Source organism: Pseudophryne corroboree, chromosome 4 (genome assembly GCF_028390025.1).
Source record: "Pseudophryne corroboree isolate aPseCor3 chromosome 4, aPseCor3.hap2, whole genome shotgun sequence".
In the NCBI taxonomy this organism is placed as follows: domain Eukaryota; kingdom Metazoa; phylum Chordata; class Amphibia; order Anura; family Myobatrachidae; genus Pseudophryne; species Pseudophryne corroboree.
This window is the reverse complement of record NC_086447.1, coordinates 699,098,876-699,107,800: the sequence shown is the minus strand read 5'-3', so window position 1 is coordinate 699,107,800 and position 8,925 is coordinate 699,098,876. Positions and strand designations below refer to the sequence as shown.

The 8,925-nt window shown below is 39.3% G+C and overlaps 1 pseudogene; it reads right to left on the bottom strand.

Moving 5' to 3' along the window:
• Positions 1-1,017: 1,017 nt before the first annotated feature.
• On the bottom strand, positions 1,018-1,135 carry LOC134913458 (5S ribosomal RNA; annotated as a pseudogene).
• Positions 1,136-8,925: the final 7,790 nt, after the last annotated feature.

Genomic DNA, 8,925 nt, shown 5'->3' with positions numbered 1-8,925 from the left:
TCCAATACAGTCCATTTCCCTATTAAGTTAGCAGGGCACTATTAAGTTGCAAAATGCATTGCTATAACTGGGCCCTCCTAATGCCACATTGCCAAATGCAGTATGGGAAATAATGACTGGACCACATTATTATGCTACCCTAATCTTGCCCCCTGGACTTCCCCCCTGGGCTCTCTTGAAGGATAGATGAAAAATGTACAGTAGGCATGTACTGTATGACACTAGTGAAAAATGTGAGATTGATCTAATTTTAGATGTGACATATTTAGCCTGACACCTAATGATTCACCCAATCCATATTGTGAGCTCGTGAAAACCAAGGTTTCCATGCGGTCAGTCGTTCTCTGTCTGCTGTAATAGAGAGCCATCCCCATCCTAACAGAGCAACCTGTTGCAGAAGAGAGAGCATATTGCCAACTTTTTTTGTCTCCCCTCTTGATGCACAGGATAAATGTGTAGCCTCATTTTAATATTACAATAATTCTATATATCTTTGAAGACAAAGTTGTGGGTCCGCAACAGCAAAGAGAAAATTTTATATATCAATAAATGTGAAAAACCAATATAAAGACTGTTTGTTTATCGATATAAAACAGTACTTGATTGGTGGTGCTCCCAGTAATTTTGTAGATCTGACTACAGTTAGGGAGAAAAGGGGAAAAGACAAAGTTACCTTCTTTGGGAACACTCTTTAGTAAATAATGAAAAAAAATGTATATGTCAAATATGAATAATTGTATAAAACGTAACCTTTATTTAGTTCCCAAGTAAAATGTTGATCATAATGATGAACAACATAAATTGTAATATAATTCCTGATTGCCTTTTTAACATATATGGTTCAAGATGAAGTAGAGGTGAAAATATCAAAGAGTATGTTCACAATTCCTTTGAGTTCCAATTGAAAGGTATCCAAATGGTCACTGAGTATATAGAATATTAACTGACACACTGTAACAATCATAATAACAGAGCCAAAGGATAGTTTGTAAAGAAATAGTATTTACCTGGAAAAATTGCCCACAGCACCTGGTATTCTCAGGTGGTCTCCCATCCAAGTACTGACCAGGCCCCACCAGCTTAGCTTCCGAGATCGGACAGAATCAGGCATATTCAGGATAGTATGGCCATGGGCAGTTTGATGCCAGGTGTATTAGAAAGAAAACACTTCTGCTTTCTGTACTTGACAGGGGTTAGGTCAAGGGCCAGCCTCTGTTGCTCCAGATGAAAGAGTATATGAAATCAACACTTCTGCTTTCTGTTGTGACAGTAAACAAACCACTGGGAGAGGTGTGTTGTGTCTGCCAGAGTAACTGTCAACCAGATGAGAGAGTGTTTAAATATAGAAAAAAATAACACTTATTGTTATTGTGAACTGGTAAAAGCAGTAAGCTTGAACCAGAGTTACCATCAACCAGATGAGAGAGTGTTTGAGAATGTAAGTATCAGGAGAGTAAGTGATACTCTGAAAAGATAGAAAAGTGTATATACTGAAAACCTTTTTGGTTTTGTGTAACAATCAGAATAGAGAAAATATGAAAAAATAAAGGAATTTTAATGAATATAAACAGAGCTCAAGGCTGACTCAGATAAAAAAAATACGTCTGGTTTGATACTATCAAAGAGATATCATAAATTAATTGATACTATCCAAAATCTATATTACACTCTAAACTCATACAGTAATAATTCATGTGTTCCACATAAGGCTCAAAAAGGTAAGCTAAAGTTGAATTCTTATGATCAATACAAAGACAAAATTGCTGTCAGAGTGATCAGAAATATACTTATGGAGCTTATGAGACCAACAGATATAGAGTACTGGAGCTCAAGGCTGGCTCAAATCAAATTTAATTCAAACATAAAGCTCTATTAATAATCTAGACATCAAATAAGCCATAATAGATTAGAGTACGTGAATCCCATATGGCCTCATTGCTATCAGAATAGCTATTGTATCTGGTGAAGCTTAATAGCAGTGACTGAAGAAACTTGGTATCAAAATTTATTCAATTATCAATTCAATTAATGCTGAAATTGCAAACTTATATAGTTGTCTCTAGGTACTGAGATTGTGAAATATTATAATTGTCTCTAAGATAAGAGCGATTAACTTGTATAATTGAACAGTCTGTGTCATTGACAATAATTAAACTTTCATATAGAAAGATATATATCCTATTTATAACGGGAGGGGGAGCCCGGGAGAACAAAGTGCACTATATGTTTAATAGGTACTTCAACAGTTATTGAAAACAAATATACTCCCCGCTCCAGAGATGTGTACACTGATGGTATCAGATGCTGGTTCTCCCGGAGTGTTCCAAGCTCCCTGTGCTCAGTGAAGTCATGGTCACCCGTTCCGGAAGGGGCGGTGATGCAATGACATCACCCCACTGATGTCTCATCTCAGTGTACAGTATGTTTCACCTTGGTATGCGAGGCTTGTTCACAAGAGGCTCCCGTGAGCATGCCCCGCATACCGAGGTGAAATGTACGTCGAGACGTCAGCGGGTGACATCAGGCAGCTGCAACCTCACTGAGCACATGGAGCTTGGGACACTCTGGGAGAACCAGCGTCTGATACTGTCAGCGTACACATCCCTGGAGCGGTGACTATTGGTTTCAATAACTGCTGGAGTACCTATTAAACATATAGTGCACTATGTTCTCCCAGGCTCCCCCTCCTGTTATAAATAGGATATATATCTTTCTATATGAAAGTTTCATTATTGTCAATGACACAGACTGTTCAATTATACAAGTTAATTTCTCTTATTTTAGAGACAATTATAATATTTCACAATAACTTTGTGTATTAAACAAAGTGTGTGTACATTCACACAATTAATTTATGTTTCATATACACCTTATACACACAGCCTGAAGGTCATTTAGTACAATATTTTAATAACTTTGTGTATTAAACAAAGTTTGTGTACATTGGTGGTCATTCCGAGTTGTTCGCTCGCTGCCGATTATCGCAGTGCAGCGATTAAGTAAAAAAACTGCAAAAATGTGCATGCGCTAAGTACTTTCACACAAAACTTTGTAGATTTACACAAGGTCGAGCAACGTTTTTTCATCGCTCGAGTGATCGTAGTGTGATTGACAGGAAGTGGGTGTTTCTGGGCGGAAACTGGCCGTTTTCAGGGAGTGTGCTAAAAAACGCAGGCATGCCAGGTAAAAATGCAGGAGTGGCTGGAGAAATGGGGGAGTGGCTGGCCGAACGCAGGGCGTGTTTGTGACGTCAAACCAGGAACTAAACGGACTGAGGAGAACGCAGTCTAGGAATAGATCTGGAGCTACTCAGAAACTGCAGCAAATTATTTAGTAGCAGTTCTGCTAAACTTTCGTTCGCTATTTTGCTAAGCTAAGATACACTCCCAGGGGGCGGCGGCCTAGCATTTGCAATTCTGCTAAAAGCAGCTAGCGAGCGAACAACTCGGAATGAGGGCCATTGAGCCATCAGAAAACAAAGGTTTCAATATCTCACTCTCACTCAAAAAAATTCTGTATTTTGGAAAATTTAGATATGGGATACTCAACCTATATATAATTCCAATGTTTCAGGACCGCATGTACAATAATGCCGTGAGTGCTGCCCACTAGGGTGCCGGAGAATGTGATGTCGTTAGGGCGAATTTTCAGCACCCCGGTGTTGTACCGTACATGTGGACGCAACAAGTAGCCATTGGGTACACTTTGTTATACAGCATATGATAATCATTGTTTTTTGTTTTGTTTTATACACCTTGATGAAAAGACCTCTCCAGTCTTGAAACATTGGCTGAGGAAATAAAGCACTAATTTTGCTTTCACAAGTCTGTAGTGCTGCCTAATCCTTCCATTGTGGGGATATCCATTTGTTTATATATATATATATATATATCGGAAATATACTGTTTCAAGATTTTATTATGAGACTGAGGCATAAAATTAGTTTAATGCTGTCTGTAGAATGTGGGGGTTACTATTGCGGTCTATTGCGGTCTGCATTACATGGTGGCCCCTAATACTGTCTGTAATATATGGTGGTCACTAATGCTCTCTGAGCCATATGGTGGTCCCTCTTGCTGTCTGTAGTATATGGTGGCCAATAACACTGTCTGTTCCATGTGGTGGTCACTATCACTGTTGCATATGGTGATCACTAACGCAGTCTGTAGTATATGGTGGTGGTCACTAACACTGTTGCATGTGGTGATCACTAACGCAGTCTGTAGTATATTGTGGTGGCCACTAACACTGTCTTTAGCATATGGTGGTCACTAACGCTGTCTGTACTATGCGGTGGTCACTTATGCTCTCTGTAGTAAATGGAGGTCACTAATGCTCTCTGTAGTATATGGAGGTTACTATTGCTATCTGTTTATATGGTGCTTAGATAAAGGATTACTGCTATTCACTGGGATGAGGGGCACCATGATGTGTTGGGGGCCCAAAGCATGTTGTTGCACCTGGGCCCACTGCTTACTAGTTCCGCGTTCCGCCACTGCTTTATCTTGCTTTCTTTCTAAAGAAGAATGGTATGCCACACCCATTAATGATTGCCTACACACCTGTGCACAATGACAAGAGTGAGATGGCAAAAATAACAATCACTGAAAGAGCACAGGCTAGGCTAACTTATATGGGTCTGGATAACAGATTTTGGGCATAGGCAGTACTAACTGAAGTGAGTCAAGAATCAAGCACCTACAGTGGCAGGTAAAGCTAAAACAGCATTGAAGCCATGGCCATTTAAAAGCCAAATGTCAACCAAGTGTCAATCATCCCAGTGTCTTTGGGTGTAAAGTATAAGGCCACAGCCCTAAAGAAAAGTTACACAGTTGGATAACAAGTCCATATCATGTGTTATCCCTGAGTGTTGTCTAAAAGCAAAGGACATATATTTTGGGACATTGACAACCAAAAGCTTACAAAGTCAATAGATGTAGTGCTTCACAAAACAGCTTAAACCAAAGATATAGGTATGGGAATCAACACTTGAAAATAGGATGAAGGTTCCTGTACCTGCTAATCAATAATTTCTAGCACAATCCTCCTAATTCTTTAGAAATTAAAATAATGTAGCTAGGGGTAAAAGAGAACCATATTAGGACATAGAACCCTTAAAAAAGGGTTTGCATTAAATTACAAAAACAGTTTTATATAATATTACTTAATTATTTGGTTACGTTTATGTTTCTTTTGAGTTACATTTTAGTATCTTATCATTCATTTAGATTTTTTTTGTAACTAAAGATACAAATCAAAACTGAAATTGCTAAACATTTATGTTGTTCTACAGCAGGGCTGGCCAAACCGGTCCTCGAGATCTACCAACAGTTCACATTTTCCAGGCCACCTAGCTGGTGCACAGGTGTAGTCATTACTAATTAAGATGTACTGCATTCATTCCTAACTGACAATTCTACAGATCTCCAGGAGGCCTGGAAAACATGAACTGTTGGTAGATCTCGAGGATCGTTTTGGCCAGCCCTGTTCTACAGGGTCTATATCACACATTTACTAACATATGATTTTTTACATAGTGTCTTCTTCCAATGTGGTTGGTATTGTACAGCTGATGGAAGCAGCTGTGCAATACGTGCAAATACAATTCAACTGCTGTAGGTGGTGTCTGTATAAAATAGACACATCCCGTTAGCATCTGCGATCTGAGTGCTGAGGTTGAAAATGAGCATGGGATCACTGTCACAACCACTCTAAGCCAGTATGTGTAAGCCAAAGCATACTCATATTAAACATCTAAACCCTTCTGCTGAGTCCAGTAAGTCTGCATCTGATGGTGCAGACCCTGGACTTGGCATGCCTACATAATGTTGTGGAAAGGTCTCAGTTATGAGCAATCATACCAGACTCATTCTGTATATGTGCAGACTGGATCATGCACATGCACTGACCCAGAAAACATTGGATTAGCTTTAGAAATGTGCGGGCTCGGTTTTCAAAAAACTGAGGCCATCTGCACTTCAGGGATCTGAGTAAATCCGAGCCATGTCTCAGGTTTTACCTGCCATGCTCGGATTCCAAAACAAGGCAAACCGTCTTCTTCCTGGCATTGGATCTTGCATGTTTTAGATTTGGTATAATTCACTCTTGCAGTGATTTTGATACCATTTCACACAGGACACTAGATGGAAAGCACACTAGATGGAGGGCAGCAAATTATCAATCCTTTATACTGGTGCACACAACCTAAATAACACAAGACAGCATTTTATTAACCATCATTAACCTTTTACTGGTGCTGATGAGCATCTAACTGCCTGCAGCCAGAGCTCTAATTAAAGGGGCAGCATTAACCCTTGGTGCCCACTGTTGTTGTTTGAACTGCCAAAAGTGCAGCCCAGAGCTCCTACAGGGGCAGCATTAACCCTTTACTGGTGCACACTCGTACTATAACTGCCCTCAAAGCTCCTAATAGTAATACAGTGCAGCATTAACCCTTTATTGGTTCACACTGGTGCCTACAAAAGGTTTTGGTGTGTGCCACCATTATTAAAATATAAGCACAGTGAATTGCAGCAATGTGTAAAAAAAATATACAGTGTATATATAAAAAACAAAAATGTTGTGTGTGTTCAGGGACAGGCAGTGTGTTTCAATAACACTCAGTAGGTGCTTTGACACCATGTTTAAGAATACAAGAACTGTGAGTCGCAGTGTGAAGTTGTCAGTTAAAAAACACAAAAAACTTTGTTTTTTTTAAACATGTATGTGTGTTCAGGGCCAGGCAGTGGCACTGTGTTACAATAATGCTCAGTAACTGCCATGCCACCACATTAATAATAAAAGCATTGAGATTCTCAGTGTATAGTTGTTTTCATTTTTTTAAAACAGAAAAGTTCAGTAAGTGTGTGTGTTCAGGGCTGGGCAGTGACAAGGCTGAAGAACAAATTGTGTGTTCACAAATCCCTGAGGAGAGTGTGAGGTGTCCATGTTAGCTATGTGTGAGTTTGACATTTATCATTCTGTACTCATAGAGAAGTCTACTTCCACCATATCTATACCATCTGCAAATATGGGGATGAGCAGATGGTGATTATGACATAATAGAAATTAAGGATGCTAGTGTGGAAGTGCAACATTATGAGGGTGATATTTGTGTACTGTCTGATGCTAGTGAGAGATATTGATGCTGAGGATGTTGACGATGTTGTTTGTGTAAGTCAACCACCTGTGGCAGCAGTTCCTGCCCATGATAAAAAGAAAGCCATTGTAATGCTTGGGCATAAGACCAAACAAGCCATTATTATTATACAAATCCTGACAATATTTGTAAAGGCATCTGCTTCATTTGTGAGGTCAAAGTAAGTACAGTAGAGATACTGTAGGGATGCTAACCATCTACAAAATTATAATTTGTAAAATAATAAAAAGCAGTCCAATATTAGTTACCAGCAGTTGTGACCTGCCTATGCAATCTCCATCACCAACATCTTCATCCTTAACCTCCTCATTAATGATTGGAGGTAGCCCTATGAAAACATTGTTTTGTGGGGGGCCCAAAAAACTAAGCACTTCAGCCACAAAAGTCAGTCACTGTTGCTGAAGTGCTTGGTTTGTTAAACTGTGCATGTCTTTTTTAATATACAACATAAAAGAGGGTGGATGGGACCAAGGACATTTCCATCTTGCACCACTTTTCTTTTCATAATGAGTTGTATTTTGGCTGGGCAATGGGGATGGTCTTTTTTGCATAGACATTTTTATTGGTTATTGCTCTAATACATTACTAATTTGCCACACATTTTAAATAGAAATGACTGCCATGTGTTTGAGCCGCTGCTGTTTAGCCAGCCTTTTTGCCAATATTGGATGAGAAGTATATAGTGAGATATGAGATGGTCAAAATTGACTGGAAATGCAAGTTGTTGAGGTTAATAATACTGTAGGAGCAAAATCAAGCCCTAATTACATGATTTTAGTTGTTTTTAGCATTTAAAAAAACCCAGAACCAATACGAAAACATGTGAGCATGTTCTTCTCCCATGCCTCTGAATTCTAGTGCAAATGCCTTCTGTTTCTCCAACTTTCAATATGCTTGAGAACATGCTGGCTTGCCATATCAGATCAGTGAATTAAATATATAGCAATAATACTGAAAGGTTGTAAAATGTTTTTAGTGAAAACTGTAAAGTACTGTAGTATGGAACACACAAGAGGAAATTGTGAACTGTGACTCTACCTTATATGAGTGGTACCAATAAATTAAGTAAATATGTGATACTACTAAATGGAGGACTGATAAAGCAAAGTAAATTAAGCCAATCATGTTTATGATATATAACACTGGTACAGGGAAGATTGAATAGTATACTACTATTTTACTTATTTCTATAGTAAATACTGTATCCAGAATTTAGAGTAGACTCACTGTCCTTCAAATTAGGGGAGAATTCAATTGACGTAGACTTGTTTGACTGGTCAAATCCATGCAGCACCTGCCGCACTTTGTAACAGAGGGGTCTCGCACAAAAGTGTTCACTACCTCATAGTGTAGTGAGCACTACTGTGAGAATCGTGGTGCAAATTTACCAGGCAAAGGGCGCAATACAGGGTGCTGTTGCTGAAATTTACATAGCAAAAGCAATTCACACCCTTCATTGGCAATTCAATTCTTCCAGGGGCAGAATGGCCATAGGGTTCACCAGGAAGATTCCTGGTAGGCTGATGTGTCTGTGGGATCTGTTTTGTGTCGGGCCATGTGCCCCCCACCACCACATGACAGGCATCCCACTGCACACAGTACACTGTATTGACCCCATTCATTCTATTATTACATCTCTGCAGTACAGCATCTCTGCCATCCAGTGATGCTGCCATGGAAATGCGGTATGTTATATCTCTTGTGCCACCCATGTCAGGCCACTCTACAAAATCTTACAGGGCCACTTTTAGTTCCCAATCCACTCC